Below are 16090 nucleotides of genomic sequence, written 5' to 3' on the forward strand. Positions count from 1 at the left end.
TTCTTGAATCATCCATCCTACGCTTTGGTTTTTGTTTGTCAGATATACTTTTTCCCTCTTTCTCTTTATGTCCTTTAATGTATCCATACTGAATCTCTTTAGTACTAAACTTTTCTCCATCTGTCTCTCTCCTTTTCTTGTTCATTGGTAGGGCTCCCTTTAGTATCTCAAATAGGGCAGGTCTCTTGTTAGCCAATTCTCTCAGCATTTGTTTGTCTATAAAATTTAAGCTCTCTCTCAAATTTGAAGGAGAGCTTTGCTCCATAAAGAATTCTTGGTTGGCAATTTTTCTCTCTCAGAATTTTAAATATGTCATGCCACTGACTTCTTGCTCCATGGTGGCTGCTGAGTAATCACTGTTTACTCTTATGCTGTTTCCTTTGTAAATGGTGAATTGCTTTTCTCTTGCTGCTTTCAGAACCTGCTCCTTCTCTTCATTATTTGACAATGTGATCAGTATATATCTTGTAGTGGGTTTATCTGGTTTTATTCTATTTGGGGTTCACTGTGCTTTTATGATTTATGTATTTATGGTTTTCAGAAGATTTGGAAAGTTTCCCCCAAAATTTCTTAGTATACCCTTCCTGGACCTTTACCTTTCTCTTCCCTTTCTGAACAACAATGACTCTTATATTTTGAAGTTTTATATTATTTATCACATCCCTGAGGTCCATTTTGATATTTTTGAATTTTTTCCTGATTCTTTTGTTCTTTCATTTCTCATTCTGTCTTCCTCAAGGTCACTGATTTGCTCTTCTTCTTCCTCTAGTCTTGTACTATGAGTATCCAGAATCTTTTTAATTTGATCAATAGTTTCTTTTATTTCCATAAGATTGTCTTTTTTTTATTTACTCTTGCAGATTCTTCTTTATGCTCTTCTAAGTGTTCTTCATGTCCTTTATGTCTTGTGCCATGCTCTCATTTTTTGTCTTTAGTTCTTTGATTAATTGCTCCAAATGCTGTGTCTCCTCTGAAAATTTTTTTCTTCCCCCATTTTTCTACTCATCCATCTCTAAACTAGACAAAGTGGACTGTGGTTCATATGGCTTTTGCAATCACATTTTCACCCCTCATAAATTATATTTTTATCCAAACGTCTTCAAGGATCATGGGTTCTGGGTTGTAGTTTGATAGTTTCAGGTATTTACTGCTAGCTATTCCAACTCATTAGAACATAAAAATGTTGTCTATATTGTGCATAAGAGTGTCCACAAGAGGGACTTCTCAGCTCCTTTTTGAATATCTCTGCCTCTGAAACTTATTTCATTTCCTTTCACATCCACCTTTTTGTCAAGAAGATGTTCTCCACCCCATGATGCTGGGTCTATTTTCCTCCCCAGAAGTCATATTTCACATTGCCAGGGTGATTCGCTCCTCTTGGTGTCAGATACCACATGGGGGGAGGACAGTGATTTCACCTACCAAGTAGGCTTAGCTAGAGATAGAGGGTCACATCTTAGCAATAAAGAGGCATTTTGGAGGAGGCTCTTAGGTGCAATTATAGGGAGACCTAGCCTCTCCTTTGCAGCAACAGTCTTCCCAAGGGCAAGTCCTGTGATAGAGGGCTCAGCCCATCAAACCACCGGTCCCCTATGTCTGTAAGCAAATGAGCAACCATCAAAGTGGGGAAGCCCTACACCCCTGCATTTTCCACCAGCTCCTCAAGGGGGCTTTTCACATTTCTTTCATTTTTTTAATTGACTTTTTTTAAATTGACTGTATCAAAAGAATTAAAAGAAAGATACACTTAAAAAATTTCAAACAAACCATAACAAGGGAGTAAAATACTAAAATTGTTACTAAATGTACAAAAATAAATATGTTCTGACATGTTTGAGAACAAATGAACATCAACCATGCAAAGTGTTGAAGAAGGGATGGTATTTGGGAAAAAATATAATCAAAGCAAACTGGAGTCTATGGTCAACAGTAACATTGTAATATGCTTCCATTAAATGCAATAATGTTGATACACCAAAGTTAAATGTGTATGATAGGGTGTTATAGTGAGGGATATGGGATTTTTGGTAGTGGTGCTTTCTGTCCTTACTATTATATTGCATTGTATGACACTTTATTTTCCTTTTTATTACCATTTTTATTATTCACCAAAAATCCTTTTTCATAGTAATCAATTTGTTCAGTTGTTGACTGTGGTGATAATTGTAAAACTATATGATGATACCATGAACAACATATTGTACACTGTGGATAATTGCATATTATGTGGATATAACTGTATAAAATTGTAGGAAATAGTATAAATAGGTTTAAAAGTGCTGGAGACATCATGGAGAGAGGGATGTACCTATTTACTGTTGTTGAGGAAGCAGAACATTCTAGCCTTTCTGGAAGTCAGTGTGGTGGTTCCACAAGAAGCTAAGTATGTGGGGACCATATGGTCCTGCAACCTCATTATGGGGTATGTACTTGGAAGATCTGAGAGCAGAGACATGAATTGACATTTGTGCATTGGTGTTTATGGAGGCAGTATTCACGAATTGCAGTGGGTGGTGGTGGCCTAAGGTACAATGACTGAGAAACAGAATAGTGAACTGTTGTGTATGCATGCAATGCAATATTGATCAACTACAAGGAGTGAAGTTGTGAGACATGCAAGGAGGGGAATGGATTCTGTAGACAGCATTTTGAGTGAAGTATGACAGAAAGAAAGGAAACACTATAATGCCTCACTGATAAGGACTAACTACAATTTGTAAACTCAAAATTGAACCAGAGAGCACAGTCTAACAGGGAAATGATTATTGTAATCATCTCTAGAATGTAAGTTCCTACAACAGTCAAATCTATTCCTGAATTGTAATGGCTCTCTCCAAACTGAGATGTTGATCCCTTGGTGTATAACCTGATTAGTCTCTGGAACATTGAGGATCTGTGTGACACCTGAAACTCAGAGCTAGAGCTTGGCAGATATGAATGTCAGTATCAATGCATAGAGCAACTGTTAAAAAAGCTGGAAAAGCACCCAGACTTCAACTAGAGATATGAATGAAGCAGATCTGGTATAGACTAGGGCAAATCAGGCCAAAGGGTAAAGGTTGAAACTGACTGTGTGTTAAAACTTCAATTTCCATGTGAGACCAAGGGAATAAATGTTTATTTGGTGTAGGATTTATATTTTCTGAACAATATAGCTTCTACAGTCAGTTTGTCTTATACTACAAATACATTGAATTTTGAATAGGAAGCAAGATATGGTAGGTCTGTATAGGTAAGAGTGAAATAGCAGCACATCCCAAAGTAATTTGGGCAGAGAATAAAAATATATTTAGGGCCCCCCTGAGGAGCTCTGGGAGGATGCAGAAGTGTTGGACTTACTCACCTGGGTTGTTGCTGATGTTCTCACACTGGGGACTGATAGCTTGATGTGCTGAACCCTCTGTCTTGGGGCTTGCTCCTTTAAAGCTTGTAACTGCAAAGGAGAGGCTAAACCTCCTTATAATTGTGACTAAGTGTCTCCCATGAGTGCCACTTTTTTGCTCAGATGTGGCCCTCTCTCTCAAACCAAGCCATGTTGGTAGATGATCTCACTGCCCTCCCCCCTATGTGGGACCTGACTCCCAGGGGTGTAAATCTCCCTGGCAATGCAAGATATGACTTCTGCAGATGAATCTGGACCCAGCACCATGGGAGTGAGAACATTTTCTTGAACAAAATGGGGATGCAAAATGAAATGAAATAAAGCTTCAGTGGCTGAGAGATTTCAAATGGAGTCAAGAGGTCACCGTGGTGGACATTCTTATGCACTATATAGATAACACTTTTTATGTTTTAATGTATTGGAATAGCTAGAAGTAAATACCTGAAACTACCAAACTGCTAACCAACCCAGAATATTTGATTCTTGAAGCTTATTGTATAACAATGTATGTTACAAGGGGCATCAGTGTGATTGTGAATACCTTAAGGGTCATACACCCTTTATCCAGTGTATGGATGGATAGGTAGATAATTGGGGACAAAAACTAAGTGAAAAATAGGGGGAATGTGGCATGATTTAGTTGTTACTTTTTATTTTATTTTTTTCTTCTTATTCTGATTCTTTCTTGTATAAGGAAAATGTTCAAAAATAGGTTGGGGTGATAAATGCACAATTATTTGATGGCAATGTGAACAATTGATTGTACACCATGGATGATTGTATGGTATGTGAATATATCTCAAAAAAACTAAATTAAAAAGTAGATTGGGATGATGAATACCCAACTATATGATGGTACTGTGAACAGTTGATTGTTCACCATGGATGATTGAATGGTATGTTACATGAATATATCTCAATATACCTGAATTTTAAAAAAATGAGCTTAGTTGTCTAATAGGGTATAACCTGGTTTGTGACAATAAAATTGTCATTTGCAACACAAACAATGCTTATCTATTTTCTAATGAGAGGTGAGGGAAAAATGTGTTCAGCTTTCACAAAAGAGTTTTAAAATAATTAAATACAAGTTAAAACTGAAAATAGTATACATATAGTAGAGTATGATACTTATACTTGATCAATATTTATTAAAACAATATAGACTGAAATTGTATTGAAATCTCCAATTAGGATTTTTAGAAAGTTTCAATTTACTATTCATTTTGATGCTGCCAATGAATAAATTTTTTTGTAAAAAAGAGTGCAAGCAAAGTGATTGTAGGGACATTTTGTCCTCAATAAAATAGGTCAGGGGAAAACCAGACCTGTCTTTTTCAGCAACAATGAAAGGAAAATTAGGAAAGGATTCAAAATCAAGGGGTTGGCAACTGGTTATTCATGATTAATATATTCCATGAAAATATAAGGGATGTGTTCCAAATTGTTTCCTATCTAAATATAAGATATTAACATTTTCATGAAAAGTTGAACATTATCCTTACTGTGGTTAAAGAGGAGATAGAAACTTGGGGTGAAAAGCCTTGATTCCTCCTGTTTGTGCCTCCCTTGTTTGCTGCTGAACTTTGTGTGAAGACTGTCTTCTCAAGATGGACATCAAGGTCACTGGGGAGCAAGGAAGGGGGCAAGGAACAGGAGTGGCCCTAAGGGAGCAATTACGTCCAATCAGACGTAAAAAGGGCCCTGGGTATGCAGTGACCAGTGGGGCTGTGTCAGTACCTGAGGAAGGGACAGGGCAGGCCAGAGCCCTGAGGCTGTGGGGAGGGGCTCAGGCCAGTCTCCTGGGGCAAACCACTCACCTTGTTGGTCTGATCCTGGCAGGTGAGCTGCTGTGACTTCTCAGTCCGGGCTGCTAGATCAGATGTTCTTGCTCTGTTGACCCAGACAAGGAACTGTGAAGAGCTGACCCAGCAGGAAGTGGGGTAGGGGTTATTTGTTAAATTAAATTCATTCTTTAAAACAGTTTTAGATTTACATAATTAATGGAAGGTGAGCACTCCTAGGCAACCCAGCCCCGGTCCCCTGTAGGTAGCAGGATATATTAGTGTGGAACATTTGCAACAGTTAAAGAACCAATATTGATACATCATTCTTAACTAAAATCCTCAATTTATGAGATTTCCTCACTTTTCCTGAATGCTCCATTTCTGTTTAAGCTTCCATCCATGACACCAAATGACATTTAATCACCCCATCTCCTTGGGATATGCTTGGCACTGATGATTTGACTGACTGTCCATGTTTGCTGACCTTGGCTGAGAATGGCTAGTCTGGGACCATATAGGAGGCCCCTCCATGGGCATTTCTCTGATGTTCTCCTTGTGAGTAGACTGGGTTATGGGTTTGGGAGGAAGACCACAGAGGCAAAGTGCACTTGCTATCACATCCTATCAAGAGTGCATGCTCAGGACTTACACTGAAGATGTCAACCTTGATGTGATGGGATAGTTTAATCACTCTGATGCACCAACTGTCCACACACTCAGGAAACACACTGACCTGCCCTTGAGGGCCAAGTCTGAAGCAGCATCAGGAGACTGAGGAGGGGTGAGTGTCAATGTAAAAAAATCCAGCTCCAGCCCCTGTGACCTCAGCAGGGGAGGTACCAACTTGTGGCCATGCAGCCCTCAGCTCCTCAGCAAGTTCAGGGAAGAACATGGAGAAGAGTGCTGCTGACCTGAGTGATGGTGCAGTGAGCTCATTGTTGCCAGCTGCCTTCCATTGGTGACCAAATGTTCCACAAGTGATCAGTGATGTATCTGGGGTGGTCTCCTTACAATATGTCTGGGTCACGGAACTAAGAAAACAATATAGACAAGGAAAACCCAGCAATTTTTCTTAGAAACCAACTTTAAAATCTATAACATGTAAACACTTGTCATTAGAAAACAACCAAGAGAGGGTCATTTTTATTTTAGAGTGGTTCTTAATTTTGGAAAAGAAATAACCACTGAGTTCCTATAATTTTCAAGATATCCTAATGTCCTTCAACTCAATCAATCAATGCATATTTTTAGTCTCTGACAAATGATTAAATATTTCTCATGATAGCTAATGCAATGGAATTTCAACAACTCAGGAATTTGAGCAATTTTTAAATTTATTTAGATGAGATATAATCTTCAGCTACGTTTGCTTTTCCTAATTGAAAACACTACTTTTCTGAAGGGTGATGTTGATTTATGAAAATACTCTGTGATGAAGAACTCTGCCACACTGATTTCAAGGTTATCTTATGACCCCCAACACATAACCAGAACTTATGCCATATAAGACTCATTATCCATAGGAATTGTTTAATAAAATTTTCTTGAGCTCATAGTACATGCATGGACTTGTCCTATGGCAGGGAGCATCCTCTGACTGTGCCATGGTCTCTCCCCCAGAGGGTTCCACACTTGCAAGAAGCAGCCCAGCATGAGGCTCATTTGCCCAAATATGGCAAGCAGAGAACACAGACTGTTGGAACCCTGTGCTCAGTCTGCAGAGAGGAGACCAGCAAAGTAGACCTTGATCCAGGAGGAAGATGAGCTGTATGATGACAGGAATAGGCAGGAAATTTCCCCTGGGAAAGGGCATTTACAAGGAGGGAGGGAGTTTAAAATACAGGGGGTTCTGCCTGTGCCACTCAATCTGTCCCTGCAGAAAGCACCTGGCTGAGAGCAGATTCATGCACCTGTGTGCCTTGGAGTGATTGGCTGGATTTGGCATAGTGGAGGCTGAGTTGAGTGCAAAGTGCAGCCCAACCAGGAAGGGGAAATGAGGAAACCTGATAAAGACAGGGGGTCATGGTGGACAGTAATTGTAGGGGCAGGAGAGATGCTCCCATCCACCAGCTGGGCCTCTGTGTGATCTGGGACAGAAGGCTGCACTGAGTGGACCCCAGAGGAAAATATCTCAGGATCCCTCTGAGAAAGACAGTCTCTGTGCAGACTTTTGGGTGAAAAAACTTGACTCCATCCCTGCCCTCAAGGCCCACAGGGATGCAGGATTCAGGGTGACCAGGTGCCACCTGGTCTGGCACTGACTGGGAGGACACTCCCATTTCCTGGGCATCTGTCTTGGATCATGCCTCACACCCAGACCTGGGTGCCTGAGTTTCAACAGCAAACATTTGTCCAAGAGCAGTCAGCTCCCCCCAATTTGTCCCCTCTAATCAAGAGGCACAATTCACCTCAGCCCCACCCTACAGGATAGAAGAGGATATTTCCTGTCTCAGTACTGTTCCCCCTGGGTCCTGGTCCATTCTTTAACCCCATGGCCCTCTTCCTGACCCTCCTTCTTCTTCACTAGTTCTATCTCCCCAAAAGGAGGATCTGTGATGGTGAGGACTCAGGCTGGATAGGGGCCTCTGGGTCAGACTGGGGGAATTACAGGAACTGCATCACAAGGAACTGCTCCAAAGGCCCTCCTGGAAAACTTGCAGTGGAAAGCCATAGAAATCATCTCTAAAACTGTTTACTGGGGAGAGAGGGTCCCCTCTGAGCCCATGACATTGGCACAGTGATGTTATCCTAAATCTCATATAAGAAAATCAAGGCCTTGAAAATATGCCAGGCTGAGGTGTCCACACCTGAACACACCACCTCATTGTGTAATGGGATGTCACACTGTTCCTGCAGATGCAGATGCAGGAATCTGCCACCCAGAATATCACAGCCTTCTGTCCCTCAACCCCATGCCCCATCTGAAGTGGGCTCTGGACTACTGTACAGCTGGGCCACAATCAAGCTGTTTGCAGAAAACATTCATTTCCTCTGTGTAAAATTTACACCTCAAGCTAGAGCCACTCAGATTCACCAGCTTGAGGATCCTGCAGAGGGGCTGCCCCTGCCTCCCAGCCAGACTCAGAAGATCCCACCTGGAGCACAAGAGAGACTGAGGCCTCTGGGTCTCACCAGCTGCACCTGAGATCTCCATACCTCACCTGATGCACCTGTGTCAGTGCCTTACCTGGGGCCTCTGTTCCTCACCTGCTGCACCCTTGTCAGCACCAACTCGGAGCATTGCCTGGGTTCAGCACTGGCTCAGCAACTCAGCACCAGTGGCTACAGGATCCCACTGCTGGGATTGTGACCTTCTCAGGGTCACCTTTCATGCCTGAGCCAGGTGGGTAATTCTCACAATGACATCCAGGTTTTACACAGCTGGGGTGTGATGGAGACACCCAGAGAGTTCCCTGAGGCATCCCTCAGGACAGGGTGGGGCTGCAGCAAGGAAAGGACACCTTGGGGACTGAGCTGAAAAATCCAAATGCCAAATTAAAATGAATGAGGATTCAGGCTGAGAAATGGGTCGATGGGTGAGGTACATGCTCCAGCAGGATGGGGAGGAATGCTCTTCTCCTGCTTCTCCCGCAAACAGATGGAAACTCTAAGGCCCAAAAATGACAGGCCTTAAGAGGGTCCTGGGTAATACATACACCCCAAAGTTACCTGGCCCTGACTCCTGGGCCTGAGCCCTCCCTCCTCTCTGGGGTCTACCTCAGCACAACTGGCATCACAGACACAGGCCCTTGCAGAGAAGAGGCTGCTAGGTCCCTGGCTGGGCTGTGTGAGCAGGTCATTGCTGCCATTCACCTGAATGCACAGCAGCTCAGTGGCTCTCAGTTCCCCAGGGAGAATTCCCACAGTAAGTCCTCCATGCCCCAGCAGCTCAGCACCTGTATCCAGGGAGTCCCCATCTCCTGCTGCCTCAGCATGTAATTGGGGTCCCCAGGACAGTGCCTCATTGGAGCTATCTGCAGATCACAGAAGCTTCTGCCAGGCCCCAGCAGTCCCCATACATGAGTCCCTGCCCCAAAAGTACCTGAAATGCATACCCCCAAGGAGACTCAGGGACTCCTCTCTGGCCAGGCCTTCAGAGCAAGAACAAAACAAAGAAGGCACATATATAGAAAAGTTCCCTTAAATTTTTTTGAGGATCTAAAGAAGTTAAGCCTCACTTTAATGCAAATCCCCAACTTTATATCAAATGTCCCTATCATTATTACACCTCATTTTGGTGAACTCAGTTGCTTTAATGAAATGAAGTTAGCAGTATGTGAGCATCTCTCCCTCAAAGCAATCAGCTGTTGGAGAGGCAGTTGGCAACTAATGCTTGTGCTGTCCCTGGAGTCTGGAGACCTGTGGGGTGTGGCAGACACTCACCTGGAGGGAGGGTCCAGGAGAAAAGAAGGGGGCCACACCATGGAGAGGGCAGTGCCACCTCTGGTAACTTCTGGAGTCACCCCAGCCAGCAAACTCAGGGAAAGGGGCATGCAGTCTGAGACCTCATCTGCCACATGGGTGAAATCTCTTCCCCAGACACCACCAGGAAGGTGGAAAGGGCCATAGCCTTTTTGCAAGCTTGTGTGAGATGCTGTGGGCATGTTCTCAGTGAGGCATGAGCTCTGTGGTTGCAGAAGGAGGGCTGTAGTCTACACTCATGTGGAAGATTTGACTGAAGACCTGGGATTGCTCCAAGCTCATGCTGTCATGAATAGTTGGATGTAGCAATTTAATTCAAACTCCTAATTTTCCTCTAGGAATGGGTTCTATGATCACCAAAAAGGACTCACTCTCCTCTTTCTAGGGGGGATGTTCATCCTCAGGAAATCAGCCAGTATTCAAGGAGAATGGCTTAAATAAATCATGGAACATGCACACATTGGAACATGAGGAGGTCATTTTAAAAGATGGTATAATTGAGTTAAGTGTAGGCAAGCCAATATGAACAATTGGCTAAGAGAAAAACACAGCAAACCAGTGGAAAGCATGCAATATGTGAAGGATGCTCTCACCTGTGTATCTCTGCAAAGGAAAATGCTCACTGGACATACACCATATCATCAGAACAGTTCATTTCTGGGACCCAGAATGTTAGATGGTTTTTCAGTTTGTTTTTGTGCATTATGTTACTTTCTACATAATCTAAAATGAACATGGAATACTCTTCCAAAAAGAATAATTGCAATGTATCAAAATACACCCAGGACTGGGTACCTAATTTGCAGGGCTCAATGCAAATGGAAATGTCAAGCCCTTGACAAAGATTAAGAATTTTGAGATGGAAACTGTGGAGTGTGGGTCCTTCTGAGCAGGTGGATGATGATGCTGTCTCTGGATGTGCCAGATGAAAGTTATAGGGAGAAGCATCTGGGCTGTCAGCCCTACATGCAGGCATGTTGAGGCTGTACAAGTCAGTATGGGAAGCCTAGAAGCTCTCAAGAGACAGAGATGGACTCCCAACACAGTAGGAGATGCTTGTCAGTCCACAGCACTCCCATACCCCACCTCAGGAATGGCCCATAAAGACTCCTCTCCTGGTGTCCCAGAATGAGTCCTCCCACAAGATGGCAAATGAATTTGTTCAAACCACGCTGATGGTATTGTAAGGCTTTTAGCAAAACATCCCAAACAGCTGCACAGAAGGGAGCTGGTGGCCATTGTGCTGTGGGGGCTTTGGATACTCAGAAGGAGGGGAAGAGACAGCTTGGGAATGGAGGTTGGGGGCAAGGGACAGCAAGGCCAAAGGCTTGCAGCCAGAAATAGGACAGGGATATGTGCTGAAAGGCAGGAAAAGAGAGAAGTCTGGGTCAGATGCTTTTGCTCCATTTGATCTTGATCTGGACCCTCTGCCAACAACCTCACAGATCCTTCCAGCCCCCAACTGTCTAGCTGGTTCTCTCCAAGTCCTGAATATAGACCAACCAGTTGGCCAGTGCCTGTGAGTGCCATGAGCAGCATGACACAGATGATTGAATGGATAACCAGATATCTGCCTCCTGCCAGGACTTTCTCTCACCACCCTCCAGGACCACCCTTAGAACTGGGAGTTATCAGCAGCCCAGCACTGAGTGTATATGGCATCATGCAGGTCTATTGCTCACCAGGCCTTGGCTCTGTCTTCTCCTGACAAGTTACCATAAATCCAGAGGTGTCAGCTGAGGGATGGAGAGGAAAGCAGTGAGTCAGGCAAAGGGACAGCAGAGGGTCAGGTAGGGAGAAAGCAGATGGTCTGATGGGGACAGCAGATGGTCAGGTAAGGGATGGGCAGGTTCAGGTAAGGGGAGGGAAGAGAGTCAGGTAACGGAAGTTCAGGGGGTCAGATAAGGGGAGGGCAGGGTGTCAGATAAGAGGAATTCAGAGGAGGGTGGTGGGTCAAATAAGCTTAGGTCAGAGAGTCAGTGTCAGTGTTGGGGATTTAACCATCTCACCTCTGAAGGTTAGACTGGTGTAACCACAGGGTGCCTGAGGAAAGTCAGGGGACTGTGGACAAGTTGCTGCAGAGTCCAGAGGGAATAGGCTCAAGAACTAATAGGAAGAGACTGGTCAGTTGGAAGAATCATATCAGGCCACTGGGGGATGGTGGGAGTAAGTGAACATTAGCTTCAATAGGTAGCACTGAATTCTGACTGGTGTTCCTGGGCAGGAAGCCCCATCTGAAGACAGAAGAAAGTCCAAGGTCTCTGGAACAGAGGTGGTTGGTGGGGAGGCCATTAGGGGCCTGATGGAAAGGCCTAGCAGGCCCTGGTAAGGCTCTTGGAGCTTATCACAGGGTCACTGGAAAGACATGAAAGAACTTGAGCATGCAGGTCATAAAAACATATTTGTGTTTTTATAAGATTGCTCTAACCTCAGAGTGTATGTTGGGGCCTATTAGCAATAGCAAAATATCCAATTAGGAAGCTGATTGAGAAGACCTGACAAGGATTCTGATGCCTCAAACTTGTCCAGAAAAGTAGGAAAATAACTAAAAAGGTTAAAGGATGTCCAGGCATTATAGCCACTTGATTGCTGGCTCATTAAGAAAGGAAAAGAGAAGCATTGAGGATAAGGACCACATCTCATGTGAATGGGGACCATCCACCCAGATGGGAACCAGGGGAAGGTATGTGAGGAAGACTTGGAAATATCCAGAACATAATTGGACCCAGAAATCTAGAGAGAAATCTGGTCTAGAAATAAATACCCAAGATAATGAAAATCAGGAACACAAGTCAGGAGGCCTAGAGTGGAAAGGGCAGAAAGATAAGAGATACTCAAGGGAGCCAGCCCTGAGAAAAACCTTCAAGGAAAGAGTCAAAAGGACACAGAAGAGCCTATGAAAGCATCCTAAGCAGGGTCAGACTACCTGGGAGATCACAGGTCCCTCTGCCCTGACTCTGTCTCTTCAGTGGGCTCACATATCTCTGTCCAGACTTTGTTCCTCTTGGGAGCTCAGATATCCCTCTAACAAGAACCCCTCCATCCAGGGGTTTCACAATTCCCTCTGCCTACACCCCATCCCTCCAGGAAGCTCACAATTCCTAGTGACTGGACACCCTCTCACCATGGAGGGACAGGAAACTTCTGGTACCCAGTGGGGTGAGCCCAGCACTTGGGGCCCTTGAGCTGGCTGAGGCCTCACAGAGGGCAGGGTCAACATCAGCCTCCGAAGCCTGCCAATATAGTGACCCTGAAAACACACAGCCTGCCTGGCATAGGAGGCCAAAGGGATGCACCCTAGGAATGAGCCTGAACCAGAAGATCCAGTCCACCCGTGGACCAAGAAGACTGAATCATCAAACTATAACAAAAAATGCAGGCTTTGGACTTTGATTCATGTTAAGCCATAAGACATAGAGAAATGAAAAGAAAAAAATTCCTTCTAAAGGAAGATAGCACCAGAGTATGCTCCAGTCATTCCTCCAAATAATTTTCCAATTCAGTGTTTACATTTTCAGCTACCTCCACCAGAAACAGCAGAAATCTCTGGCTCCAAAGAGCCCCAAATATCATGATTACCTTTCTGGGCTTCCCTGTGTCTTGGATGTTGGCCTTTCAGTACTTACTGTCTTGCCAGCTCTCAGTGCCTTCAAACAAATGGAGTTTTGCTGTTATTCAGTTCTTTTGGTTTTCTCAGATGCAGGCTTAATCTGAGTGATTCGCTCAAAGCAGAAGCCCAGCATTTCCCTTTATGTGTTTTTAACATTTATTTGAAATTCCATTTTTAATGTTGAAATGAAAGCAGTAGGATACAGACCCCTGGTGGGAAGGGAAGAGAGGAATGGGCCATCAGTGTATCAGCACCTTGGACAGCAACACGGCCACCCTGCTAGCTGGAAGCCGCACTGACTACTCAGCTCCAGCTGTCACCCCAGGCAATATCCACCACTCTACTGTGTCAGAGTCCCCAGTGATGGAGACAGCACTTCCCCCTCACTCTTCTTGATGAAGTATTTGGAGATGTGCAGGGCAGCTGTGAGGATTAAATTCTGTATATTTGGAAGTGTCTGGCATGTAGAAGGATTTGACAATGTTCATTGTCTCCCCTTGTCATTTTATTACTGTCCATAACTTCGTAACTATGAAGATCATTAAACTACAGTGAACCACAGTTTGCCTGATATATAAAATGGGAATAACAATAACAGCATCTACATCCCTGGGCCAAAATGATGTCATGTACATGAAGAACACTTTGCAAACTATGAAGTGGTGTGCACATTTGTGCTATTTTTAACCTCTGACACCCTTGGAACTTCTGTGTCTAAAAGAGACAATATAAAAGAGTGGTTTAGAGTTCAGGAACCTGATAGTCTATGTTCAAATACTGCTCTGTCATTTAGTAGCTGTGACAATTTAATTTTTCTCATATATTATCACTCATTATCTTTGGAAGCATTTCCCCTTTTCCAAACATTATGTTGAGTGAACCAAAGGAGAACATGAAATGGCACATGCTATTTGGTTCCATTTATATGAAGGTAAATGAAACAGGCCAAACTACCCTCTGGAGTTAGGTGGTGGAGATTGTGGTCAGGGTCTGGGGTGGTGGGTTAATGGAGCATTGGGGGCTTCTGGTATTTTGGTGGTATCTTCTTCTTGATGAAGGGTGTGTTTAGTTCCTGAAAATTCATCAAATTACATACTTAATTCTTTGAACATTTTCTACACTTCAATAAAATTTACAGACATAAAAATGTCTACTCCCTTTAAAGTCTAGAGAGTGGGAGAATGCTGAAAGGGCTGAAAATTAATGCATCACAAAGGTGGGGTTAAGATTAAAGGTAGGCAACTCTGCAAATAATCTCACTACTCTCCCCCCTATGTGGGACGTATTTCCCAGTGGTATAATTCTCTCTGGTAATGTGAAACATGACTCCCAGGGATAAGCATGGCCCTGGCATCATGGGGTTGAGAATGCCCTTTTGACCAAAAGGGGGAAAAGAAATGAAGCAAAGTAGAGATTCAGTGGCTAAGAGATTTCAGGTAGAGTTGTGAGGTCACCCTGGAGGTTTTTCTTACACATTATGTAGATATTCCTTTTTAGTTTCTTGTTTATTAAAATAGCTAGAAGCAAATACCTGAAACCACAGACTGTAATCTAGTAGACTTGATCCTTGATAATAATTGTATAACCATATAACTTTTATCATTTGACCATGTGATTGTGGAGACCTTCTGACAGATACTCCCTTTATCCAGCATATGGGCAGATGAGGAATAAAATAAAGACAACAAATAAAAATAAATAATGGGGGTGATAAGCAGTATGGGATGTTTTTGGTGTTCTTTTTTATTTTTATTATTAGTATAATTAATTTTTGGAGTAATGAAAATGTTCTAAAATTGATTGTGGTGATGAATGCACAATTATATGATACTGTGAGCCTTTGTGTACTTTGTATGCATTATATGGTGTATGAATATATATCAATAAAATTGCATTAAAAAATAAAAGATCAAAGACAGACAAGGTCCAGTCAGGCCTTCCAGAGACTTAAATGTGTCCAGGTTGTAGATGTGGCCCCCTAGGCAGAGGAAATACTGATATCCTGGCTGTGTCTGGGGTATTTACAGGTTTTTGTTATGTGAAAAGAATAAGCAGACTTTGAAGTGTGCTCTGGTGAAACTGCAGACCCTACCAGGACTGAGGAGGGGCAGCCAGCTCTTTGCAGGAAAACTTCACAAATACCAAAATTTCAGGTGTCTGCTGAAGCAGTGAAAGGCTCGAAATGCCTCATCCCCCTCCCCTGAGTCTAATTTTAAAATGAGGAAGCCCAGCTCAAGATGCACCATTGACACTGTCTCCTTGCCTCTTGCCTCAGCTGCAGATGTCCCAGCCCTCAGATATAATTGCTTGTTTGAAATTGACTCCTCCAGCTGAGTCCTTGGTGAATTTTTGTGGGTCATTAACTGACTTCACGAGGTTTCTACACTAGACCAGGGCCTAGGCATTCAAGATAAGCCTTCAGGTTTCTGGACCCCCTCCCTGCCCTGTGTCTCACTGCTGGCTGAGACATAAACACCCAAATTTTTAATGGATGAAGAGCCTGTCCAGGAACCTCCCAAGGCTCTGCTGCTCAGCCTCTGTCAGACCACTCCACTCTCTTTATAATGACATCCTGGTGAAAGCAGCACATAGGTCTTCCAGCACCAAAATATTTTCCCATCAAATTTGACTTGAATCTTTGTAAAATGGAAATTTGTTTGGAATCAAGAGGTTTGTGAACTATTCCCCAGTTGTGTGCAGAAGCAAACATTTTCTCAGAAACAGGGCTCAGCAAGTCACTCTTTATGCCACACTGGCCACTTCTTAAGAGGGGCAGGTCACAGAAGAGTCAAGAGAAGAGGATGCCAGCTGTTGCTGCATGAGCAGCTGGGATGTGTCAAGGAGCAGTCCAAAGGAAACAGATGTGGCTTTGGCAATCACAGGTCATGA

The sequence above is a fragment of the Choloepus didactylus genome, chromosome 16 (genome assembly GCF_015220235.1).
Source record: "Choloepus didactylus isolate mChoDid1 chromosome 16, mChoDid1.pri, whole genome shotgun sequence".
Lineage (NCBI taxonomy): Eukaryota > Metazoa > Chordata > Mammalia > Pilosa > Megalonychidae > Choloepus > Choloepus didactylus.